The following is a 27,757-nucleotide window of genomic DNA, read 5'->3' as shown; positions in this document are numbered from 1 at the left end:
AATAGCAATAACAAATGGATGTACAGTCTTACTAAATTGCAATCAATTGCATAAGCTTTTACTCACACAACATCAAGGTAGCTCAGTATTAAAAAGGAGACAAAATTCAGAGAAGAACAGATATGGGGACAGTTCATAATTTGTATTCATTTCCTTTGAAAATGGTATATCCTTTACAAAAGACCCAGAAAAACCTTCAGAGAAGAAGCACAGTTCTTTCTACATTCATCCATATCTCAGAAATTTTGACAAAAAAAGTATACTATAAACTTCTTTCCCAAAATGTTTGGACCAAAAACAGAACTAAGCATAATACTTAGTGAAAACCAAATTTGGACCCATCTTTAGCCTTGGGATCTCACTTAAATAATGTGAGATGCAACAAGCTTCAGGCTACAGTAGATGACAGGTGTCCTTCTTTTAAAAAACAAAAAAAGGAATAACAGAAAGGTTGATTACAACATCACTTCTTGGCGGGTCCCTTTCTGTTATGCTTCTTGGTTGTTATGATCTGCTCTCACAATCATTCCTCATCTTCAGAGTACATACCCATAAGGTCTGTAAGTGATGTATCATCTTCTGTTACATGCAAACTCACTTTAACCTGGGGATTTTCTATGTCATCATTGCTGACTACAAAAGTAACTATTACTCTTACATCTTCCTCGTCATCGTCTCCTGACATCTGTTCACTAAATTGATCTTTCCATCTGTTAAAAGTATCATCATCTGGCCAATCAAAACTTAGGGTTTCTCTTTGTATCTTTATTAAAGAATTGGCATTTTCTTCTAAATCATCGAATTCTTTTCTTATATCAGCATAATATAATTGTATCTTTACCAGCTCTTCATTTGTCTTTCCCCAAAACCAATGGCCAGTCTCACTGATGATGTTTGTTATTCTGTTATCGAATAATTCATCCATTTCCTTTTTCCATTTGTCTTTTTCCTTTACTGTATCAACAAATTCTAAGGCACAAGGAAATAGGGTGAATTTTTTAGCAAGATATTTTGAAAAATAGAGTATCAATTTTCTCTGTAAAGAATCTCTTTTATTTTCAAAATTATCTAATTGATTCAATAAATCAAAAATCCTTTCAACCTGATGATAAGGCATTTGAACTGTAGATATACAAATAATTGTAACATCATTATTTCTCTGTCTCCACTTCTGTGAAAGAGAATCTGGTCCATTCTTTTCTTTATTTAATTCATCCATGAGGGTTACAATCCTTGTCAACTGATCATAAAAATTTGACCATTGTATTTTATCCCTCAAGTATGTCACACCCTGCCTCCATTTCTCTTCTTGCTGATTTCTAAATTCTATCTACCACTCATGTAATTTGGTTTTTTCTGCTTCAAATTCCTCTGCAGTATAGAATTGGGGTCTTTCAGGGGTGTCAGGTATCTCAATAATAGGGGTTAATCCCACAGATGACTGTGGGGGATATGAAATTCTTAGTGTACTGGATTCTCGCACTTTTCTCTTTCCAAGTACCTTTTCTAATTGAGATACCCTGTTTTCTAACTCAATTCTCCTTTTTACCTCTTGGTTATAGGCTTCCACCATTATTTCATATTTATTATGCATATCAATCATTTCCCTCTCTTCTCTTTCCGCAGTAGCCAGGGAAAATTTAGAATAATCCACATTCATGTGGGCTGCCTATACATTTGAAGTGTCAGCAACTCTTCTTACAATGATACTCCCTATTAATCCTGAATCATCAGGCTGTGATGAAGTAATTCTGGATCCTCTTCTCAGGGACCACATAACAAGGGCAGCTTGATCATTGCTGAATGCTGTACCCAAGAATTCCTCTTTATTTGGATCCTGGAGTCCTAAATTATTTGAAACAGAATTAAAAATTAATGCGTCAGCAATGTCCCAATTGAGAAATAATAAAACATTAGCATTTTTTACCATCTGTCTTCCCTCATCAGGGGTTATATTTTGGAACTCTTGCACCATTTTTTCCTTTATTAGATTTTGAATGGAGGTCTCATCCATTTCTGGATGTTCTGCTCTCATATTATTGCACCTTTGCTCAAAAATGTGCATGTTTACTCTCCACGCAAACTGATGGAAAGCCCTAGATCTTACAAAATTGTTATCAGACAAAAAATGCTGACTGGCTTGTTCCAAAATAGGGTCCAATTCCCTTCCTCTGAAATCTGCTGTAGTTAATTCAAAACTCAGTACAGGGGGTTCCTGAGGGTTCCCTTCATCAATCTCTGCTTGTGTAACAAAAATTTCTCCTTGTGACCCCATTTGTTCGAATTGCTCATTGGTGAGTTGTTCTTCCTCAATTCTTATTGGGGTTTGAGAAGGTGAGACACTTTCATTAAGGGATTCTTCCTCCCTTATTATTCTCCTTCTTTTGGGGGAAGGTTCAGGGGGTCTTTCTTCTAGGACAGTGCTGGTGGATCCAACTATCTGTTTTTCTTTATGCACAACGGGCACCTGCTGTCGGACAATAGTATATCCTATTTTCTTCCGTACCACCAGTGGACCTATTCCAATGTTGGGGGTGAAACCCAATTTTTTCATAATTTCTTTGGCTTTATCTGGAAAAGAATTAATAAAATGCTATTTTTTCTCATTCATTACTTCCATTATCTCCGAGAAAGTACTCATGAGCTTATGTATTTTATCTGCATTGTTTGCAGCATTACTAAGAGGACTGAAATCTTTATCAAAACAATTAATTAATTCCAAAACTTTTGAATAGACTCTCCATTTTTCTTTCTTTATTTCTTGCTCATGGAGAGAGTATTCATTTCTTATTATATCTTCAGGAAAATAGAATTCATGCTGAACTGGACGAAGCTTGATTCTCAATCTAAGGGCAGAGTTAAAGAAACCTTCTGTATCACAAAAATGAGAGTGAGACACTGCCATTTTATATTGATCCAAAATTTTATGGAGAAAGACCCACCCTTCTTTAGTTATCACAAACTGGTGGGCTATAGTACAAGTAGGCAAAATTGATCCTGTCCCCCTTTTGTGCAAAAAGGCCTCCTCCACTCCTCCCAACTGCCACAAAAATTCAGCTATCCCTACCTTTAAAGGTACCTGATAGGGTAACACATGGGGTGTTCCTTTGAATCCATAGACCCTGATGACCGTTGAGACTGAATATGGGATAATATCTCCCCAATTATGTGAAACTTTTAGATTATGGGTTTTGTCCATAGGCCTGACAAGGTGCATTAATGCCTTAGGGATTCTGGGATTGTCACTCAATATGAGGCACCTTAGTTTGGAGGCAAAGTGCCTATCAAATCTAACGAAGCTAGCATTTTCTACTTCCCAGGTCATGTCTGCACTCCATAATTGGACTGGCAGTGCTTCCCCTTCTTGTTCTCTATTTAAAACCATTTCTTTACCAAAATAAGTGGCCCCTTTAAAAAGAAACATATGCATCAGTAAGGAATACTGACCCCAAACCTTTTCCACCTTGCCCTGTGCAATCCCCACCAATCCATGATGAATCTCATTCGCCAAGTAAGATGCAAAATCAAAAATTATTTCCACACCAAAAGAAGAGATTTGGGTGATCATATACATGAAGCTCACCGGAATAAAATCTTCTTCGCCCTCTCCGAAGAATCTGCACAGGGTCCTATATATCTCCACTGCCCTGGCATTAAAACATGATTTCTTGAAGGGTTCTTTAGAAGATGATGTTATGGTTGGGAGGCCTCCAATCTGGCCTATGTGGGCTTTCAGTGCACCCTGTCTAACTACATCCCTCTTGGATATATATTCTTTTTCTAAATCTATCAGATTAATGGGCACATGATACATGGTGAGGGGTCCCAGACTGAAAACCTTCCTAATCTCCTCGAGACTGATGGTAACTAAAGCCTCACCATCTATTCTTCTCACTACCTTAGTGGCTTGGTCATAGTTTTTTGCTATAGCTTCAAGCAGGTCAAAATCCATAAACACGCTGGGGACAACAAGCTTCCCAAGATCAAAATTCCATATATTGGCATGAGGGGCATATAACTTCCTTTCTGCAAACCATTTTTTGAATAAACTCAAACCAGTTTGAGAAGTTTGAGCATCCCGGACCCAATTACCCTTATCATACAATCCATCAGCTACCCTAAGCCTAGGGTTGAGTGAGGTTAACCTCTTAACTTGCACCGTTTCTACAGTAGATTCAGGAAGTAACTCAAGCAAATCATCATGCACATTTCTATCCAGGTAGTTTACTGCACCTGTAAATCCCTTCTTAGGAGGCATCTTGGGCTATCCCTTTTAAAACTTAAAAGCTTACAAAGATGATGGTAGTTTTACTTGAATTCTGTCTCAATTCTCCTTTGTATTCCTGCAAAATTTCAGCGAACAGATAACTTGACAATTTTTTATCAACCTTGGCACTCTTTTCTTTCAGTAATGGCTTCTGCACAAGAATGGCTTCAAATCTTTTCTCGCGTGAAATGAAACTAATGCAATCTCTCTGTATTATACTCTATTTTTCCTCACGGACGAAGCTTTCTTGTCTAATTAATACAGAGAGTGGCACTGCATTTTTTATTTAAAACTGCGCCGTTGATCTTCAAAGATCCTATGATCATGCGGTACAAAGAGAACAACTAGGATTTATATTTGCCATGTCAGTTATTTTACCCAATGAGAGCTTGCCACGTATAGAATTCTTTCTTTTGATGGCGCTTACATTTAGACCCATTGACGACGGAGAACACGTGTCAGCATGTCGCTACTTCATTATGCATAAAGAACAAGCACCTTGCCATGATGAGGCGGCGGCAACCGTTGATCGGATCAAGAAATGATCGAAAGATACGCTACAGGACTTCTTAAGAAAGAAGGCGGCGGGCCCATCTCGCTATGTCGCTGTAATTATCTTCCTTGCAACTCTTCATAGCGAGGTAGCGAGCTCTGTTGATCCACTTCAAGCTGACGTTCCAGATTTCTTGTACATTTAGTCAGATAGGTATTAATGAGAATCGGATCTCTGCATAGCTAGCACATGTCAAAATTTATCACAGTCATCTGTCATTACGCGTCATCAAAGATCTTGCCGATCTTTTGCCATTTTACGGGGCCTCGCTAACTCGCTAACGATGAAGCACCTCAAATTTTCGATAGCGAGGTAGCGAGCTTCGGCACTTAAAAGGATTCCGTGCCGAAAAATGCAAGGGTTACCCAGTAATTACTTCTGTTAATTAAAACTGATTCTGACAACGGTATTTATGACTGGTCATGCCACCTAGTGTAATTATGATACAAGCAAGATGCAATGTCATCATTTTTAGATTTTCACGTGGCCTCGCTACTTCACTAACGGTGAAGTGCCTGAATTTTCCGATAGCGAGGTGGCAGAACTTTCGGAAAAATCAACATTTCGGCTTTGATGTCAGATATTCTAGTGGGTCCCTTTCCCCCCTCTTTTTTTTGGATGGCGAATTGCAAAGTGTACCTGCACAATAAAACATTTAATAAGAAAATCTCCGATCGCCGCATCTTCACTTCATGGTCCCACCGCTTAAAAAAAACTCAACACTCGCTATCTCGCTATACTTAATGAGCATGCAACTCTCAATAGCGAGGTAACGCCAGCGGTAGATCTAATCGGATCCGACGATTGGGACAAATAGGAAGAAAGGTAACCCGGGAGAAAGGAAAAGGAATATGAAAGCATATTCGCCTCTTTTGAAAATTGAAAATTTTGGACCCGACCATTTATGAATAGGGATGAATACAGGGCTTATATGGCGATTATTTCTTATAGATGGTTTATCCAAAACCCTATGCCTCACTTAGACATAGAACATCTGACTTTTCTATGGTTTAACTGAAAAATTTTTTACTGCAGAAAAAGTCAGACCAACAAATACTATGTCATACTGAGGAGTACTAGTAGCACATGAACAATGTACATGAAAAATATGATAATTATTAGCAAACAAAGTTATATCCACAGAAGAACAACAACATGCACACAAATAGTTAGATGTCAGCTGGAAAACTAATGAAATATCATGACTTCATCTCAACACCTCTAGTAAAACACATCATTGAGGCACTAGAAGTACATAATAGTGAAAAAGAAACATCATTTGTGGACCAGATGTGCTGTTAGTTATGTGTAATAGTGTCAATTATTTTTAGTTCTATCTAGGAGCAACTGTTTGTACTAGTTGGATGAGAAAGCATGGGATGTTTCAGTGGTAATTGAGAAATAGATTCTATCTGGTGATATACGTTGGCAAGAATTAGGGTGTCTAAGTGTCAGATCCAAGGGTCAAGTGTACCTAGTACCATAATGATGGGATGTAGAGAGTGGATACATGGTAAGACTAGTGGAAAATAAGTCTCAAGTGAGTGATGACTATAAGTAAGTGGTTATCATGGGAATGGAGCAAGGCGAGGTGGAAAGTAGAACGTGGCTAGTAGATATATTGAGAAGTTGTAGGAAATGTGCAAGTGTAAGTATGTTAGGCTCACCAGATCAGTCACATTAGGAGGGTGATGTTAGCCAGGAGAGGTGGACAAGGCAAGGGTGTAGAGCGAAGTGTGTTTGATGATCCTCTAAGGAATCGGTGTATTGGTCAGAATTACAAGTGGTAATTCTAGAGCCTAGTGAAGTGAGTAATGTAGGACAAGGGCCAGTACAACTTGAAGAGGTGGGGAGTAGGGCAGAAGAAATGCCCTTGTTAGTGTTAATGATGTTGTTGGGGGCTGCAGTGCAACAAGCATTGTAGGTGGTATTGGATGATGAGGCCAATGACACAAGTGGAAAATAGTCTGCCTGGGATGAAAAAGAGTATGTGAGGACTGGAGGAAGAGACAGGGGAGACAAAATATCCTAAAAATTCCATGGGAGAAGCACAAAAGGATGCGAGAGGCATTAGTGGGGTGAGGAGTGGATCACATCATTTGCTGAGCCTTAGAAGTTTGGGACAAGGGTTACCAAAAGGGGAAGCAAGAGGGGTAGATGTGGAGGAGCCCAGGCTAGAAGTAGGGGGTGGAGATCAAGCATCAAGTGATGTGGGGGAATTATGAAGAATGTTGGCCACAGAGAAAGTTTGAGCAAAGAATGCAGAACAAGAAGTCATGATTTTTCTAGGATTGATGGAGAAGGCACGAGAAGATGGAGCGCATGCAAAGGCAAGATGACTACAAGTAGTGGTGGATGTTGACCGAGTGTGGGTGCAATCGCTAGAAGTGGAACTACATGTGGAGAAATTATGGGTGGACAGAAATGACACAGGAATGCAGGCAGAGTGGTTGCAAGCTTAGAGGTTGTAGGAATCACTGAAGATGCAACAAGTAGGCTTAGAAAGTGCTCAGAATGAGCTAGTGTTATTGTAGTCATAGTCTGAGTCATTTAGGGAGGTTATTGCAAAAGCAAACTCCCTATCATTGAAGCTACATGAGCGGTTAGCATTGAGTGAGGGGAAGGTTAGATAGTTGGGTCAAAGCACAAACCTGTGTCACCCTTTTGTGAAGGAAAAGGCTAACAAAAGTACGACTGTTCAACTTCAATGATATAAAACTAGTATTATTATTTAGAATTTTAAAATGAAGTAAACTAATGAAATGTGTAGAAATTGATCAAGTTTAGGATTATAATTCTTAACAATTATTTGGATTAGGAATTGATATATTTTTATAATTTTTATAGATAATTTTTTAGTTGCTGAAAAATGATAAAATTTGGGGTCTAGTTCCCACCACAAAACTATATGGAAATAAACTTATTTCCCTTTGATCTCATACTATGTTATAGATAGCATATATATCTAGAACATTCATAAATAAAAAAAATTCGTTAGACTTATATTTTCACTTTTATAATCATTCAAAGTTCAACTCACCCGAAATTGATAGTTTTTTAATCTCCCACCACATTTTTCAAAACAAATCTATTCTAACCAGAATAAAAATTATACATTCTAGAAGAGGACACTTTCTTCTAGAAAGTCATATAGGTTTTAGATTTTTATGATATGATTTACTATTTTTTTCTTTCCCAAAATTGACATATTTTCGAGTGTTAAAATACATGCTTGTAGAATTTTTTAATTATAATATACTATATCTAATTAAGACACTATAAACTCTATATGAGAATATTGTTGACTTTGGGCTCTATAAAATGGTATTTCTAAGTTATTAAAAATATATCATAAAAAATTGTAAGAGTTATTGAAATGTCAATTTTTTGAAATAATTATATTTCTTTAGTAATTGGATTAAAACTCTTATAAAACATTAATTTAATAGACATTTCCAATTGGAAAAGTGTGATACCATATATAACTTAGCTAGAATGAATTTATCTAGATCATATCTTTGAACAAATTTGATTTTTAGATAGAAATACTCAAATTTAGTCATTTTGATTAGTTGGCCTAAAAGGTGACACAACTTTGTACTTTTACCTAGTTGTAGTAGTGTTTGGGTGAGGCAAAAGAAGACTTGGAACACTAGCAAATGGTGACTGATTAGATATAGCAGGAGTGGGATGTGGCCCAACGAGCAATCATTGCACCAGGAGTAAACAAGCTAGTGGAGAATGTGTTTGTAGAAATGCACTAAATGAAAAAAGTACACAAGGAAGCCACTTATTATATGGGAAATTTTCATCAAGCATTCCTGAATGTTGACTGATGAGAAATGCAATTCGTAGATAGGGAATTCACCCAACTATTAAATACATAATTAGGTGGTGGGAGGTTTCCAATTCCCATGGATGCGGTGTGGGTACATAGAGGACTGATGCTAGGAGCTTCCTCTTCTGGAGCTGGGATGGAAGAAACACCATTGGTTGGACAACTTGTCTTGCCACCTCCTCCAAGGAGGCTAGAATAAATGATCTACCAAACATTTATCAAATGCAAAGTTTCCATTAGCATTGTAGTAGAATAAAAGTTTGTGCTTGTTGTTGTGGCAAACAAAGGGACACCTGATGTTGATTGTAATATATCGTCATGTTTTTTTTTTGTTTTTTTGAAATATATTTAGATGTCTTTAGCGTTTTGAGGAATATGTGAATTTTTTTGAGATTTTTTTTGAAAAATGTTAGAAAAGTTTTAATCTCTGTAAAAGTGGGAACAATATGATTCGTAGAGGGAGGAAAACCTTTACTTATTTGTGGGGAATTAAATGACTGTGTGGGCTCATGATGAAAGATGAGTAGAGATTGGCATAACATTTGGAGAGTTGTGATATGTAAGGCATAATTCTACGTATGTTAATAGCCATTATAGATGATTATAAAGCCAACATTGGGACATTTCTCTAGGTGTGTGTCAAGACATAAACTCTCAAGGCCTATGGGATAGAGTTTGGGGGCCTAAAAAAGGTGTTAAAGGGGCCTTGAAAAAGGTGTTTGGGCCTAAAAAAGGTGCTTGAGGGGCCTGAAAGAGGTGTTTGGGCCTAGAAAGGTGTTGGAGGGGCCTTGAAAAAGGAACTTGGGCCTTAAAAGGCATTTTGGCCTAAAAGGGCATTTGAGGGGCCTGAGTAAGGTGCTTGGGCCTAAAAGGACATTGGAGGGGCCTTGAAAAAGGTGCTAGAGGGGTCTTGAAAAAGATGCTCGGGCCTTGAAAAAGGTTCTTAGGCCTAAAAAGGTGCTAGAGGGGCCTTGAAAAAGGTAGTTGAGGGGCTTGAAAAAGGTTCCTAGGCCTAGAAAGGTGCTGGAGGGGCCTTGAAAAAGGTACTTGGGCATAAAAAGGCATTTTGGCCTAAAAGGGCATATGAGGGGCCTAAAAAAGGTGCTTGGGCCTAAAAAGACACTAGAGGGGCCTTGAAAAAGGTGCTTGGGCCTAAAAAGGTGCTAGAGGGGCCTTGAAAAAGATGCTTGGGCCTTGAAAAAAGCACTTGAGGGGCCTATAAAAGGTGCTTGGGCCTAAAAAGGTGCTAGAGGGGCCTTGAAAAAGGTGGTTGAGGGGCCTAAAAAGGTGCTTGGGCCTAAAAAGATGCTAGAGGGGCCTTGAAAAAGGTGCTTGGGACTTAAAAAGGTGCTTGAGGGGGAGTCAAGCTCTCACACTTATGCTTACTTATTTTGTGCCACCGGTTGAGTGAGGATGAAAGAGTTTGATGGATATTTGGGCTTTCGAGATAGCATTGATATATTTGTTGAAGGGGGTTAGACTAATCATGGAGCCACTACAACATAAATAAGACTAATGATCTATTGAGAATTGTTTTTCATGACAAGAGAAAGGAAAAGGGGGCACCTCTTGCGCTATCCATGTTGTTCCAAATTTTCCAAAGCCTAGGGAGATGTTTTTAAGGCATGTTGGATTCAAATATTTTATGTCCTATTGTATAGCCTAATTAAGCTAAAGTGATCCATGTTTGATAGGAATTTTGAGGTATTGTTAATTTTTTGAGCTGTCGCAGTTATGTTTGGTAATTATGACCCCCTTTTGAATGGTTTTGGCAATCGTTGTCAATTTTTGAATTTGTTGATAATTTTGGACAATTTTTGAATTCTTTGATAATTTTTGGTAAATTTTGATTTTTTAAAATAATTTTAGATGATTTTTGAACTTTTTTGATAATTTTTGAATTTTTTTGATAATTTTGGATGATTTTTGAATATTTTTTTTGATAATTCTTAGCAATTTTTAAATTTTGGATGATTTTTGATTTTTTAAAAATAATTCTTGGCAATTTTTGATTTTTTTTTTTGATAATTTTGGATGATTTTTAGGTTTGTGGGGGTGGAACGGAGGATGTGAGTGAGATTTGCTGGAATATAGGGGTAACTAGGACCATGTGAGGTACCTAAAGAGCTAATGAAAAGAGGTTGGGACATGAAATGGGTCGACTGAGGGCTAAAATAAACATTGGAGATCATTAGTCAAGGTGGATGGTTGAGATGTGCATTGATGTTCCTGCAGTTCATGTCTATGGTATCTCAATACATAATCAGAGTCCCTGTTTCTCCCAATTTTTGGTTCTTCCATTTGTTGCTATCATACTACCTGTCTCTACTACTACAAGTTGTGTTGGATGCTAAGGGACCATTGAACTATAACTCATAAGTGTTTCTCAATGGGGTATGTGTAAAATTAACTCGACTATGGTAGATAAGCCTCAAACAAGAAAAAATTGTCACAGAGACAGTTGGTCAAGTACTATCTTGATTTTTTTTTTAGCATTGAAGGACTTGTGTTGTTTAGGGAAGTCCAAAGGTGCTATCTCTTGTTCCTTTTCAAACCTCTTTTTTTTTTGGTATTTTTGGTGTTTTTGATTTTTTTTTTTTGGTATTTTTGATGTATTTCTCAAGGCTCTAGACATAAAATCTCTTGAGATGGATGCTATTGATGGGTTCTACTAGGTCTGTGCCATCACAATCTGAAAGTTTGTAAGTACCAGTCTTGAAGGACTCTGTTATAATGTAAAGACCAATCTAATTGGCTTCCCACTTTCCTTTCTTTTCTCTAGCTACTTGGTTCTTGGGGTTTTCTCAGAGCACTAGGTCACCAATCTGAAAAATATAAGGTTTGACCTTTTTGTTTTAATGTCTTTACAACCTATTTTGGTACACTTTGAGATGTTCATGTGCTACATGTTGATGTTCTTCTAAAAATTCTAGCTATTCTAGATGGACCACTTTGTAATCCTCATCTGATAGGATGTCTCGAAGAGTAACTCTCAAGGATGGAATCTCCACTTCTAAAGGAAGAATAGCTTTACAACCATAAACCAAGGAGAAGGGTGTTGAGCCTATAGGTGTCCTAACACTCATCCTATAGGCCCAGAGGGTAGGGTTCAATTGTAAATGCTAATCTCTACCAATACCATTGATGGTTCTTTTGAGGATGTTTATAATGGTTTTGTTGGTGGCCTCTACTTGGCCATTGCCTTTGGGCTAATAAATTGACGAGGAGTGGTGTATAATGTGAAAATTTTCACATAATTCATCAATTATTTGATTTTTAAAGTACAAGACATTTTCTGTGAGAATGGAATGAGGTATGCCAAAATGAAAAATGATATGGCTTAGAATGAAGGAAGAGATTTGTTTTCCCATAGAGTTAGCAAGTGATGCCGCTTCATACCACTTGATAAAGTATTCTATGGTGGTGATAATCCATCTATGTCTAGTGGATGAAGGTGGATGGATGGCTCCAATCAAATCAAAACCCCACTGATAAAAAGGCCATGGTGTGGCCAAAGGGTTGAGTTCTTAGGTTTGTGTTTGAACAAGGTTACCATGGATTTGACCTTTTTTTGCAAGTTTTAACATAGTCGATAGAATCCTTTTTTTGGTTGGCTAGAAATAGCCCATCCTAAGAATCTTCTTTGCTAGTGTAAACCAACTGGAGTGTGACCCACAAATCCCTACATGGACTTGTTGCAAAGTGATTCTAGGCTCATCCTTTTCAAGACATCTAAATAAAGTACTGTCAAGACCCTTCCTATACAACATATCAACCACCAAAGTGTAACGTGAGGTTTTTAATATGAAATTTCAGTTTTGGTTACATGAGAGGTCAGACAAAATGGTGTTATCATGGAGGTAAGTGATGATGGAGTGATACCGAAGGGAATCAGGAGTGTCTAAGTGGAAAATGATAAGGGAATTAGGTTGAATAAATGTGAGTTGAACCATCTCTTCTACTAAGAACTCATACCACTCATGCTGCTCTAGGAGTTGGAGTAAGGAGGCTAGGGTGGTCATAGAATTTGCTGCTCTATTTTTATCTCTAGGAATTTGTTCAAAAGTAATATGAACAAAACATGCCTTGAGGGTCTCAACCATATGTTTGTAAGGAAATAACTTTTCATCTTTGGTTTGATAAGTGTTAGTGACTTGATTGATGATTAACTAGGCATCCCCATAAACCTCTATTGCTATTAGTTTCCATTCTAAAGCTAGTTTGAGACCCAAGACTAAAGCTTCATATTATATCATATTGTTGGTGCAAGGGAAAAGTACTCTGTAAGACTTAGGGATGGTAACACCTAGTGGTGTGATGAACAAAATACTAGTGCTTGATCCATGATGTGTGTAGAAACCATCAAAATAGAATTTCCACGTTACTGGTTTTGTCTGAAGAATGTGCATGTTTGGAGAATTAGCTAGGATAGGATTTGAACTCTCTATAGGAACTTCTACCCATTGATCAGCAATGGCCTATCCTTTTATTTTTTCCTATCAATGTACTCAATGTCAAATTTACCTAGGATCATCACCCATTTGGCCAACTTGCCTATTAATGTTGTTTTGCTGAGAATATATTTGAGGGGGTTGATTTTGGAGATGAGCTTGACTTTATGTGTTAGAAGATAATGATGTAGCTTTTGGGAAGCAAAAACTATGGCTAGAAATGCCTTTTCAATAAAAGAGTAATTGAGCTCATAATTGACCAAGGTATGACTGATGTAATAGATGGCCCATTCCTTTCCTTGGTCATTTTCTTATGCTAGGAGGGCTCCAATTGATTTATCTTTTAGAGAGATGTACAATAACAAAGGTTTGTGTGATACTAGAGGTACCAACACAGGTGGATTTATCAAGTAGGTTTTGAGTAAGTCAAAATCTTTTTGACATTGATCATCCCACTAAAAAATTATATCTTTGTGTAGTAAGTAAGTGAAAGGTACGCACTTTTATGCCAACTAAGAAATGAATCTAAGAACTAATTGAAGTCTACCTTGAAGAGAACATAACCAAAGAACTAATTAAAGTATTCCTTGAAGAGAACATAACTAACTTAGGTTTTTCACAGGCTGCATGTTGATTATGGCTTGGACCTTTTTAGGGTCAACTTCTATTCCTTTGGCTAAGACAATGTATCCTAGAAGCTTTCTTGATTTAACACCAAAAGCACATTTCTTGGGATTACTCCTAACTTTGAATGCTTTTAGTCGGGTGAATATCTTGGCTAGTATGGGGGATGTTCTTCTTGACTATGGGATTTAACAAGGATGTCATGCACATAATCTTCCATAAAGACATTCATCATATCATGAAAGATAGTAGTCATGGTGCATTGATAGGTGGCCCCAGTGTTCTTTAGCCTAAAGGGCATCACATTCCAAGAGAATGTGCCCCATGCACAACTAAAGACTATTTTCTCTTGATCTTTTGGTACTATCCTGTTCTAATTATACCCTAAAAATTCATCCATGAGTGAAAACATGGAATGGCCCACTGTCAAGTCTATAATGGTGTCAATGCTGGGAAGAGGGAAGTCATCTTTGGGACATGCTTTGTTCAAATCCTAGAAATCAATGCAGATGCATATGCTACCATTCTTGTTTGATATGGGAACAATGCTGGACATCCATGATGTGTACGCTAAGGGCCAGATGAAATTGGTGATAATTAACTTCTCCAACTCTGCTTTGACTAGTAGAGCTATATGGGGATGCATATTTTGATGCTTTTGTTTTACTGGCTTGACCTCTGGGGAAATGTTGAGATGGTGGAGGATTAAGGTCAGGTCTAATCTAGGCATGTCTGTGTATGACCATGCAAATTTTATTTTTCTTTCTTCAAAGAAGCAAACAAATGCATTACTTTCCTTTGTGCTTAGGGATTTTGCTAAATAAATGACCCTTGGTTCTTGTTTGGTGCCAATATTGACATATTCTATTGGTTCAATCAAAATAGAAGATCTTTCCTCAGAGTGTTCGAGTAAGGTATCAATCACCCCATCTATGAGTGCCATAGTTGGGTTTTCACTTTGGGATGCATCACTTCTATTTTTTTTCTTTTTTTTCTTGAGATCAGCTACAACTTGGTAGTGATCATTAAGGAAATGAAATGCCAGACCTATTCTAGTGTGACTAAGGTGATTGGTATCAGACCCAACTATATGCTTCTCTTTTATTCTTCATTGATGAGATGGTTCAACCACTTTAAGGTAGGAAAAAATGTGATAGGAAGTGTCAAAACTAGGAATGTGGTGCGGCTTAGTTGCATCCTAGCTAATAAGTTTGGGATGGACTAGGGAGAGTGGTTCACAATATGGAAAGGGTTCAGCAGGGTTTAAAGACATGATTTCATTGGATGGCTCATATGTTGTATAGGTTAGATCTATGACAAGAGCTTCTTCTAGAGTATCAAGAAAAGTAGAGCTTGTGAGTGGCTCATAGTAGTCATCTTCAACTTCTATTGGAAAGAAGTTAGGAAATAGGGTTTGAAATTGAAAACCTTCAACATGTTCATCATTTTCTAAGCTAGTCTATTGTACACTGACTCTCAGTGAAGTGGGTCTCGGATAGGAGGTTGTTCCTTGAGTAGCTAAAATATTAGATGGGGGTATGTGAACAACATCACATTCTTTGTCATGGAGAGAGTCCTCAAATAATAATTCAAATTCCCATTTAGTGGAAGCATCATCATCTTTGTCAAGGGTGGGATGTGAACCTAAGAGGGATAGATTTACATTTATAATGTTGTTTGTTGCCTGACTATTATCATCCCTTTGTTTAGGTACCCCCACTAAGATGAAAGAGAAAGAATCACTATGCTTAGGATGATCATTGAATGAGATTTGTATCTTGTCTTGATCACCATACCCTACCCCTATTTTGGATCTGTTGGACCTAAATTGTGCTATCAAAGGTTCGAGATTCTTGTCCCTTTCCCTAAGGAACCACCTCTCATATATCCCATTTTTTTCATGATATCAAAACCTTTTCCATGTAGGTGGGGAGACATGTCAACATTTCTTTGGCTGATTTCTTCAACTAAACTTGGAGGTGTTCCACTTGCTTTGATAAAATGTATGTGATAAGGCTTAGTGGTGGATAATGGTTCCCCATGAGATTTTAGATAAAGTAAGGGATTGAATAAGCAGATTGAGTACTCACCCACCCCTTTTCATTGAAATTTACACTTTCTATCAAATTCTTTCATCAATCTATCTATTTCTTCATAGTGTGACTTTTTATGTCTTTGGATGATGATGGTGAAGGAATGGAAGGACCTGAACAACCAACTTTCTCTTTTCCCTTAATTGATGTTGACGAGTGGTTGTCATTTTGACTAGTAGAGCCTAAAACATCTATAGATGTGGACTAGATGGTGTTATCTATCAATGTGCTAGTTTCTTCCCTACTATGAGGGACAAGGGAATTGCAATATTGAGAAAAATGTTGATCTCTAGGTATGGTTACCTCTTGACCCATGTAAGGAAATTTAAGACATTGATGGTAGGTAGAGGGTATGGCCTACATTTCATGAATCCACGATCTGACTAATAGGATGTTATAAGTTAATTATAGGTCTAAGACTTGACAAATAGTTTCTTTCACAATTGGTCCTACTTTGATTGGCAAAATAACCATGCCTTTGGAGGACCTCTCCTCATCATCATAGGCTTTGATGGTGATTTTCTTTCTTGGGTCAACAACATCCTCTACATACCCTAGGGCTTTTACTAGGTTGAGTGTGAAAATATTGAGGCCTACCACACCATTGACCAATGCTCTTTTAACTCTATTTTTATGGATAAAAACTTAAATATGCAAAGGAGAGTTTTATGGCTAAATGACAGACATGTCATCTTGGGCTGAAAAAGATACACAGTGAGGGGCAACTAGATTGCTGAGCATGTTCTAAAATTTACTCACATCTAGGTCATTTGGCACTAAGGCTTTAGTGAGTATTTCTTTGTATTCGGGGGAGATTTACAACAATTCAAAAATGGTTGTAAAGGGTTTTGGGGCCCCTTCAAAACTTGCTTTTACCTTAATCTAAAATAGTTTGAAAATGGAGATGTGGGCTGGAGTCTTAAGTAATTGGTTGACCAGGTTGTACTTAGGCAATGAGGAACTTACAATTCCATGATCAAGATTTGTCACAAGTCCTAGTAGAACAACTTTAGAGGCCTAGCCTTGAGTGACGACATTTGATGATTGTTTCTTATTTTTGTCCTTAACTATGATAACATTCACGACATCAGCAAAAATGGAGGTCATGTTAATGGTCTTGTCATAATGATGTGCTAATTAACCTTAGTTTGATTAGCTTTGGAGGATTCCCCCTTTACATGGCTCATGAAGGGGTTCTTAAAGGCCACATGGTCTTCATTATTGGTAAGATTGTTCACTTTGATGGTTTTGCCATTGATTAATTGTTGTATTTCTCCCTTAAGGGAAAAACAATGATTTGTTAAGTGCCCCCTATTTTGATGGTAGGCACAAACATGCTTGTCATTCCACCACTTTGGCTTGACTTGGGTTTCATAGGGTTTGGCCTTAGGAAGTACGATGAGCTCATCAACCAAGAGGGTTTGCAAAACACTTTCATAAGACACCCCAATAGGAGTATACACCTTAGGTATATCGAAGGATTGATATCTACAAGGAGGAGGAGCTTGATTGTAAGAAACTTGTTGATTGATCATTGAGGGAGTTTCCTCATTGCATTGATAGAATGGGTGAGCATTGTCTTGTTGGGGTGTGTTGGAGTTGATATTGTTGACGATGAGATATGACTGACTAAGATTGGTTTGAAGTTTGATATGGTTAGGTTTGACCATCCTATCATTAAAATTTTTCTTCTTGATGTTTCTCCACCATCAACTTTGTTTATCAATTGCTTGATTGGAGGAATTATGAGTCTGTGTGGAGTTGTTTGAAAATCCCTTACCATATTTTGATAGTTTAATGATGTCATTATTTAGTAAGGTATCTTCTACTTTAGCAGCATTCTCTAAGGTAGTTTTGAAATCTTTAGGCCCTTGGAGTTGGAGCTAGTAATTCATCAGTTTGGAGAGACTGTTAATGAAGATATTATTCTTCTCTTTGTCTGGTATGTCTCTATGATACTTTGTGAATGTGTGTCTCCACCATTGTAGAAAAGTCTTAAATGACTTGCCGAGGAGTTTTTTCGTGTTGCATAAGTTGATCATTGTGACTTCTCTTTTGATATTGTAGGAATATTGGGAGATGAACACAAAATCCAATTGGTCAAAGGTCTTGATATTTGAGGGTAGCTTGGAGAACCACTCCATGGCTTGCCCTCCAACACTCCTAGGAAATAAATGCATTAGGTACATCGTGTCAAGGATAAATTCCATACTCAGGGTATAGAATTGTCTAAGGTGATCTTTTGGATTTGATGTGCTAAAATATTTATCATATTTTGGTATTTGTACATTTTGTGGGAAATGTGTGAAGGTAATGTTTTTATCAAAAGGGAGAGGATACACCATCTCGAGGCTAAATTCTGTGGGTTGTGTTTTTCCTCTCTTCATCCATTCCATTTCTATTTGTAGGTCTTGTAACTTTTGCATGACAACATCTAGGGGTTACTCTTCTTCTTCTCATTTCAAGTTGGTCACATCAAAATAAGATGGTAATTTCACACCTTGTTGTGCTAGTGCCAGTATATAACGCTCCTTGTATTTCTCGAGTATCTTGTCCATGATGTTGACAAGTTTAGGATTTTGTTGAAAATATTTGATTTTAGTTTTGATATTCCTATCATCCCATATGTTAGATGAACCCATTGTGACCAAGGATTCCAAATTTTGATTGAACAAGGGTGACACATGAATAACTATGTTCTATGAGAAATTTGTTGCTATAGTAGGTTGAAGGAGATGTAGAGGTTTTGGGCATTTGATGGTTCTACTGGCTATTCTAGCACTCACTCGTATAGGCAATCATTTTGGTTTTGTAGCTATACTAGTTTTATGCAATGACATGAAATGTGAATTGGATTCCTTTAGTTCTTAGGCATTTTTGAAATGTGAGAGTTTTTTTTTTACCACGATTCATTTGTAGTAACTAGCTAGATTGGACAAGGTGTTTGCTAATGTTGATAGGATGAACTTCACTTTCGTGAAGTTAGGTAAATGATAGATGTGTGTCTTTGAATATCTCTGGCTTGATGTGCAAAATGAAGCAATGATAACTGTTGGGTTGATAATGATGTTTGTAGCCTTTCTTGTTTCGAAAAGATGTTTTTTGATCAAATATGGAATTTCTCAGACTTTGTATAATACTAGCAAGGAAAAGGGTATCCAATTTTGTCATTTGTTCAAAATTATCATGCTTGTAGATGGCCTCTATTTTATTTTTTTTCTCAAATGCATTACAAGATTGGTCAAATGCATTGTTTTACTGACCATATGCACCTTTTAAATGCTTAGATGTGCTATTCTAATTGTCATATGCACTATTTAATGTTTTAGATGCATTGTTTTATTGTGCAAATGTATTGTTTAAAGGCTTAGATGCACTATTTTGCAGGAATATGCGTTATAACAAAGATCAAAAGCATCAGAGGAGTGTTCAAATGTGCTATTTCATGCAGTGTATATGCTACTTCAGGATTGTTTAGCAATGTTCTTGTTTTGGACTTGGTTTCTCAATGTTCAGTTTGAAGTTGCATCTTTTGGAAGGATAGTGATCCACATGGGTGTTCTTTATTAAATTTTTAAGACACACTCAAGAAAAATGGTATTATAAACCAAAGTAAAACATAAAACCACACACACCTATAAAGTGAAAGGAAATAAATTCGTAACAAGGTTATCTAAAGTTGGTGAATAGTGGGTCTTAGTGTTTAATCAACTATGTTTAGATTTACCTCTCTTGTGATAGATAACTTCCCACCAATGCTAAGGAGCTTTGGCGCAATCCTTTATGGGACTACTAGAGAAAAGGCTATATTTTGAACATGGGTGACTTGCATTTGATTGGGAATACAAGATTGGGAGGCAATCCCTCTCACTGACCCTGCTAAGGAAACTTGGGAGGTAGCCTTTCTATGGCTAGATAATCCTACTTAGTGAAAAGCAAGAAATGGAAGTCACAAATAGGTTTGGGAATTTGATCACTTAGGAAGAGTGAGAGCATATCCCTATTATTTTGGCTTCCCAAACACAATAGACACAAAGGTTTAATCACTAGCCCTTATACTACTGAAGATAGAGGGGCTCCTAGTTAAGCTATGTGTGGATTCTTTCCTCATTCAATTGTAACCAATCTTTACAAAAGGTTGGGCATTCTGATCAACTCGAAGGAGTTGAGAGCATAGGCCTACTTCTATTTTGGATCAGCGAGATTGAAAACTTCTATTAAGCTATGTTTGGAACTTTGAAATGCCACACTTTATATTGACAAAAGTCAAGGTCCACTTACTTGATTTGGAGCTAGCAAAGTCTAGGCACATTTAGGAGGGTCTTCATTCCTACCACACGCTGTTTGCAATCTAAGAGCTTTTCGTTAACACAGAAGGGACCTATAAGAAAACCATCTTTGGATCTAGAAGTTAGATTTAGGAAACTATAATTTTTACTAGGTGCACTTCAGAAATACTCAGATGTGTTATGAAAAGCTTTGTATGTGCTATTCAATCTATCAAATGCACTATAATAAAAGCATATGCACTATAAAACACATTATATGCACTTCAAAAATAATCAAATGCATTACATAACTAATCAAAAGGATTGCAAAAAGATGTAAATACGTTACATAACCATTCAAATGCACTTTAGAAAAATTAAATGCTTTAAAATAGAGTTCAAAAGCATCCAAATATCTCTCAGAGGTGTTAAAATAGAGCTCAGAAGCATTAGAAGGATCAGATCTAGCCCTTGTGTGCTCAGGGAAGGCTTTGGGACATTGTTTTCACTAATATCAGGCCTCCTAAATGTCGTAGAGCCTATAATCAATTAGATCTGTACAAGGGAAGTAGCAAGAAACATAGATCTATACTAAAATGAAAGATTAGATTGAAAGATTTGAAAATAGAGAGGCTTTAAACTCAAGCCCCATAGTGGGTGCCATTTGTACATGGAGTGAATGTGTATTCATGAAACTTTAATGTAGAATGTAGATAGACTAACAATGAACTAGACTAAACCCAAGAAGTCTGTTAATATATGATTGAAAAGATCATTTGAGTAGAAAGATTGTTATTGTTGAAGAAGTATTTTCAATCATTGTTTTGTCACTGATGTCAAACCTGCTATATGTTGGTAAGACAATTTCTTATATGTTTCAAGCACTATCACTTAGTTGATTGGTGAAGAGGATTTGATCAACAAGATATAACAAAACTACTTAGAAGAAAGGTTGAGTTATGATTATGTATTGAAGTACAAGAATTAGTTAAGATGGTGATAACATAACATATTGATGATCTACTTGAGGTTACAAAATGATTGGCTACACTTAGAGAGTTTAGATGAAAAAGGTTGGACAAAGCTCATTTTCTAAGCTTGACCAAGTTAGTAGATGCTGAGCAAGGTAGTAGATGTCAAGTGAATTTCAATAGATGCCAAGCACTAGTGAAATCCATTTGATGTTGAGTGATTTTACAGTAGATGTCGAGTAACACAATATGTGCCAAGTATTAGTAAATTGATAATGTCGAGCTACTGCATTATGAAAAAGATCGAAGATTCGCCAAATAAAAGCCAACAAGTTTGTTTTCTTGAAACTTGTAAATCAGGAGGAAGATAAGATTGATGAGCTAGATGCATAGAATCTTAAGTAAACTATTTTGGAGGCAAATTCAAATGGATTTTAGGAGAAGTTTCTAGAAAAGACACGATATGGGGTAGATACATTGCATCCTACCTAATCCATTGAAAACCCTAATTTTTGAGATGGATAATGAGTGGGAAAAAGAGTTCTAATTCCCCATCTATAAGGATGTCTGGCCATGAAGAAAAGTTGGTTGGAGGTCAGAGAGTTTTTGGATGTGAAAATTTGACAAGGAGAAGGAAGAGGGTTTGCTTCATCAAGTGTTCTCAGTGAAGAACTCTGCCATGGCAAGCAAAGCAAGAAGGCTAGAGAATGATGAATGCTTGAAGGGTGAACAAGTTGTCAGAAATGCAAAGATAGGAAGCCAAGTAGAGTTGAGGACTGAATAGTGATATGTAATCTGCAAGTAAGGTTATAAGTTGTATCAGATCAAAAATCTACTGTTACTCTCTAACAATTGTATTAGATTAGGGTAAATCCTTTGGAGAAAGGTTGACTTAATAGTCATTGGAAAATCCTTTAATAGGGTGGCATTCCAAGTGAATGGCCTAAAGTTCTCTAACAAGCCTCACTTTTAATAGGGTGATTGTGTTGGAAATTTGATTGAAAAGATCATTGTTGAAGATTGATTGAACGAGGGAGATTGTTGATAAAAAATGTTTTCAATCATTGTTTTGTCATTGATGTCAAACCTACTATTTGTTGGAAAGACAATTGCTTATAATATCCAAGCACTATCACTTAGTTGATTGATGAAGAGGATTTAATCAACAAGATGTAACAAGAGCACCTTAGGGAAAGGTTGAGTTATGGTTTTGTAATGAAGTACAAACATCAGTTAAGACAATGGTAAAATGATGTATTGATAGTATACTGGAAGATACAAATGTTAGCCACACTTGGAAACCTAAGAAGAATAAGTTGTGACAAGGTTGATTGCAAAGCTTAACTAAGTTCATTAGTGAGTGCCGAGCAAGCTAGTCAAGCAAACTTTTAGTTGGAGCCGAGCAAATGCAAAATCTAGTGTGTGCCGAGTGAACTTTAGGTGCCGAGTGAAGTTCAAGTGCCAATTGATATAGAAGGAGCTAAGTAAACAAAAAACTTAGTAGATGTTGAGTGAATCCACAGTAGGTGCTGAGCATCAGTAAAATATAGTTGATGCTGAGTAAAATAGTATGTGTTGAGCACCGAAATTTCAATAGTGTCGAGCTGTTGCATTATTTGAAAGGTCAAAGATTTGCTAGATCTAAGTCAATAGAGTTGTTACCTAGAATTTTGTGAACTATTTGGAAGATAAGGATGATGAGCCGGTGGCACAAAATTCTATGTAAACCATCTTTGAGTGAATTCAAGAGGATTCTTCAAGATGTTTCTAGAAAAAATAAGATGTGGGTTAGATTCAATGAATCTTACCTAATCCATTCGAACCAAAATTAAAGGATAAAAGAATCGAGTGGGAAAGAGGATTCTAGACTTCTACTTAAGGATTCACAGGCCAAGAAGTAATAGTTTTTGGTGTTCCAAATTGCAAAGTGGTTGAAGGGTGTCAAGGAGAAGACATCTAGGAGAAGGAAGAACAGAGCACAAAGACTCTGCTTTGATAAGTGGTCAAAGAGAGATGATTGCACTGGTACATTGAGCATGAAGACTCAAGGAGACAAAGCTTGAGAGGAGGACAAGTTGTCAGAGCTATAGAGACTAAAACCCAGACAATGTGAAAAGCTAAAGAGTGATCTGAGATCTACAAGATAAGTTGTGAATTGTAATTAGGTCAAAACCCCTTATTGTTACTCTTTAGAAATTGTATTAGTTAGGGTTAAATCCTATGGACTTAGGTTGGTTTAATAGCCATTTGTGAATCCTTTAACAGGGTGTCATTCCAAGTGAATGTTCTAAAGTCCTCTAATTAGGCCCACTTCTAACAAGGTGGATAAAATCCTCTAACAAGGTCACATTTAACAATGTGTTGTAACCTTTAACAAGGTAGACCTTTCATGGGGAATCACTTCAGAAGAGTGAGATTTGAGTAGCATGTTACTAGTGGTTTTTCCCAAATTGGGATTCCACATAAAGCACTATGTTATGTGTTGATTCTTCATGTGTTATGTTTGCATGTTGATTTATAGTAACTTGCTAAGTACAAAAATTTTAAGCTTGGATGAATGAATAATTTAATGGGCATAGTACACTTAGTGAAAAAGTTTGAATTGGCCATTTAGACCTTGAATAATTGATTCATGCCCCCTCTTAGTTATTCTAAAGCATTTCTAAAAAATTGAAATCCCTTAACTAGGTCACATTTAACAGTGTGTGTTGTAACCTTTAATAGGATTGGTCTTTAACAAGGCATCACTTCAAAAGAGTGAGAAAGGAGTGGCATGTTACTGGTGGTTTTTCCCAAATTGGGTTTCCACATTAAATCATTGTGTCAAGTGTACTAATGGATGTGTTGTGTTTTATGGTTTACATTTTTGCATGTTAGTTTAATAGTAACATATTAGTTTTAGTTTACACACAATGAATGCATGCATGGTTAAGAATGTTAAATGAGTTCACTGAATTGTGAAAAGTTTTATTTTGACATTTGGACCTTCAATAATTGATTCACCCCACCCTCTTAGCTATTCTAAAATAATTCTAAAAATTGGTATTAGAGCATAGTTGCTTAAGAGGATTAGTTTCAAGGTACTAAAAGCATAAATATTAGAATGTCAAAAGGAGAGGTACCCAAGCTAAATAAAGATAAATTTTCTACATGGAAAAGTTTGATGAAGCTACATCTTGGAGGACTTGGAGATTATGTACAAACTTGCATTACAATAGAACATGTTGATCTAGAAGGTGCCCTAACTATTGAAGACTTGAAGAAAAAGAAAGAGCACAATCAGGTAATGTTGGCAATTGCCTTTGCCCTAAGCTATGCTGAGTTTGATGACATCAAGGAAGTTAAAAGTGAAAAGAATATGTAGGATGCCCTAACCACTATCTATGGAGGAGATAAAAATGTTCAAAGAGCTAGGTTAGAGAGCCTAAGAGGAAAGTTTGATGACATGAGAATGGAAGAAGGTGAAAACATTGCTCAATATGTTGCTAGAATAAAAGAATTTGCTAGTGCAATAAAAGGTGCAACTGGTAAGATAGATGATGATACTGTGCTAAGTAAAATTTTGAGAACATTATTTCCTATGCATGCCATTAGAATGTCTACAATCCAAGAGTTAGGATGTATGCTAGGGAATGATCTAACCATTGAAGGTTTGGCAGGAACACTCACTACCTTTGAGTTATCAAAGTTTGACAACTACCATCTAGAAAGTATTGAATTAGCCTTCAAAGCAAAATTTTTACTGAAATATTCTAAGGAGGTGAAGCCAAAGAAGAAGAAAATAAAGATAAAGTATGCATCTAGTGACAATAGCATAGATGAGGAAGACATTGAACAATTGGAAGCATTGCTAGCTAGAAGATTTCACAAAGGAAAAGGTAAATTTAAAGGTAAGTTGTCTATCATTTGTTTAAATTGAAATAAAGTTGGTCATATTGCAGTAAGATGTACATAGAAGAAAAAATTTAGAGAAGGGAACAAGCACAAAAATAGAAGAGAAGCTGATGGAAGAGACTACACAGATAAAGGCAAGAAGTCATGCTACATTGTTGATGAGAACAAATTTGATGAAAATGATGATAAGGTGGTATATGTTGCAATGGAGGATGAGTTAGATGAGGATGAAGTTACTGCACTTATGACTTGTGTGAACAATAATGAAAAATGGATCATTGACAGTGAATGCTCACATCACATGAGTGGAGACAAAAGTAAGTTCGTTACCTTAACTTGTTGTGATGGAAATAGTGTAAGATTTGGTAATGATGCACCATGTTCAATAAAAGGAAAAGGGTCTATTAAGCTTATAAATAAGATTTCATGTGAAAATGCTTACTATGTTGAAGAATTGAATTATAACATGTTAAGTGTGTCACAATTGAATAATTTGGGGTGCAAATTTGAGCTTGAAAATAAATCAGCTAAGATATATGATATAAACGGAAATCTGATTGGAAAAGGTGATCAAACTAGGAGTAATCTGTTCTATTTGGATATAGAAGATACTACTTGTCTTATTGCAAAATTTGATGATGTATAGCTTTGGCACAAAAGATTATGTCATGTTAACTTTGATAATTTGATTAGTATCAGTAACATGAAAGGAGTTAGAGGTTTGCCTAAATTGAAGAAACCAAAAAATATAATGTGCAAACAATGTTAGCCAGGCAAGATGACAAAATCAAGCTTTAAAAGTAAAGCTTATACCTCTAAGGAAATACTTGAAATTGTTCATACTGATATGTGTGGACCTATTGAGGTGCAAAGCTACAAAGGAGATAGGTATATTATGCTACTTGTTGATGGTTACTCTAGAATGATGACATTAATGTTTCTAAAAAAAAAATTAGATGCTTTTCAAATGTTTAAATGGTACTTGGAAAGAGTTGAGAAAGAAATAGGTAAGAGTTTGAAATGTTTGATATTAGAGAAAGGAGGTGAATTCACTTCAGATGAATTCGAGATGTTCTACAATGACGGAGGAATCAAGAGATAGACATTAGGACCTAGAACCCCTCCACAAAATAAAATTGCTGAAAGAAGAAATAGATCTGTAATGGATTGTGCCAGAACACTAATGATGGAGAAAAATGGTGCCCTAAAATACTGGAGAGAAGTTGTAAGTACTATAGTATACATATTGAATCATGTGCAAGTAAAGAAAGGTACTCACTCAACATGTTTTGAACTATGGTATGGTCATCCACCTAATGTGAAATATTTTAAGGTGTTTGGAAGCAAATGCTATATTCTTAAAGATGTTAGGAGTGGAAAGTTTGATGCAAAGAGCAAAGAAGGTATATTCCTTGGTTACTCCACAAGAAGTAAAACTTACAAGTGTTTAATTAATAACACTAAAAAAATTGTGGAAAGTAAAAATGTGAATTTTGATGAGTTTACAGAAGCACATGAGGCTGAAACTACAAAAGAATTAGAAGACTACAAGACATTTGCATACTATTATGAAGGAATGCCTACTGAAGAAGATGTTACAAATCATGTAGAGAATCAACAGCAAGTTTCAACAACTACTGAGTCACATCTTGTGAATGCCTAATTGCATTCATATGTTGACTTGAAAAATGAGGAAAGTGTACAATCTGACTCTAAGATTGGCACATAGGAAAGAGATGCTGAAACACCTGACAAAGATACACATAGTGATACTGAAGCTGGGAGACAAAATGCAACCAAAAGAACTGAGCCTATATTATCTAAATATGTCAAAAGACATCATCCTATAGATCAAATCATTGGAGACAAAGATGCAAGGACAATGAAAAGAAACAGGTTGAGAGGTGAATCATGTTTGCTAAGCATGAAGGAACCTAAGACAGTAAAAGATGCATTGGAGGATGATGATTGGTACAAGGCTATGAAAGAATAAATTTAGCAAATAGAAAAGAATAAGACTAAGAGCCTAGTTCCTAGACCAGAGGACAAGAATGTGATTGGCACGAAATGGGTATTCAAGAACAAGCTAGATGAGAATGGTGAAGTAACAAGAAATCAAGCAAGACTAGTTTGCAAAGTGTATACACAAGAAGAATGAATTGACTATGGTGAAACATTTTCCCCAATTGCACGAGTGGAAGGAATAAGAATTTTTCTTGCTTATGCCACATACAAAGATTTTAAATTTTATTAGATGGATGTTAAGTCTACATTTCTTAATGAAATATTAGAAGAAGAAGTCTACATAGAATAGAGAGAAGGATTTGTGGACAAAAACAATAAGAGATTTCATACTTATCTTGTTAAGATTGGATTTGAAAGGATAGATGATAACATAAATTTGTACATGAAGACAGATGAAGAAAAAGGTATACTGTTATCTAAAATTTTTGTTGATGACATTATATTTGGAGGATAAGATGCTCTATTTAAAGATTTTGCAAATCAGATGAAACAGAAGTTTGAAATGTCAATGTTTGGTGAGATCAAATTCTTTGTGAGATTACAAGTATATCAAATGAAGTATGGTGTATATATCACTCATTCAAAATATATCAAGGAGATATTGAAGACATTTGGACTTGAGGACTCAAAACCCGTAAGTACACCTATGGTAAAAACACTCAAACTATCAAAGAATTATGAATAAGCTAAGGGAAATCAAACATTATATAGATCAATGATTGGTAAATTGCAATATGTAATACATAGTAGACCTGATATTGCATTAGTTATGG

The sequence above is a fragment of the Cupressus sempervirens genome, chromosome 6 (genome assembly GCF_028749045.1).
Source record: "Cupressus sempervirens isolate cs-2001-9-10 chromosome 6, ASM2874904v1, whole genome shotgun sequence".
In the NCBI taxonomy this organism is placed as follows: Eukaryota; Viridiplantae; Streptophyta; class Pinopsida; order Cupressales; family Cupressaceae; genus Cupressus; species Cupressus sempervirens.
The sequence above is the reverse complement of the archived record's forward strand: the minus strand, read 5'-3'. Positions refer to the sequence as shown.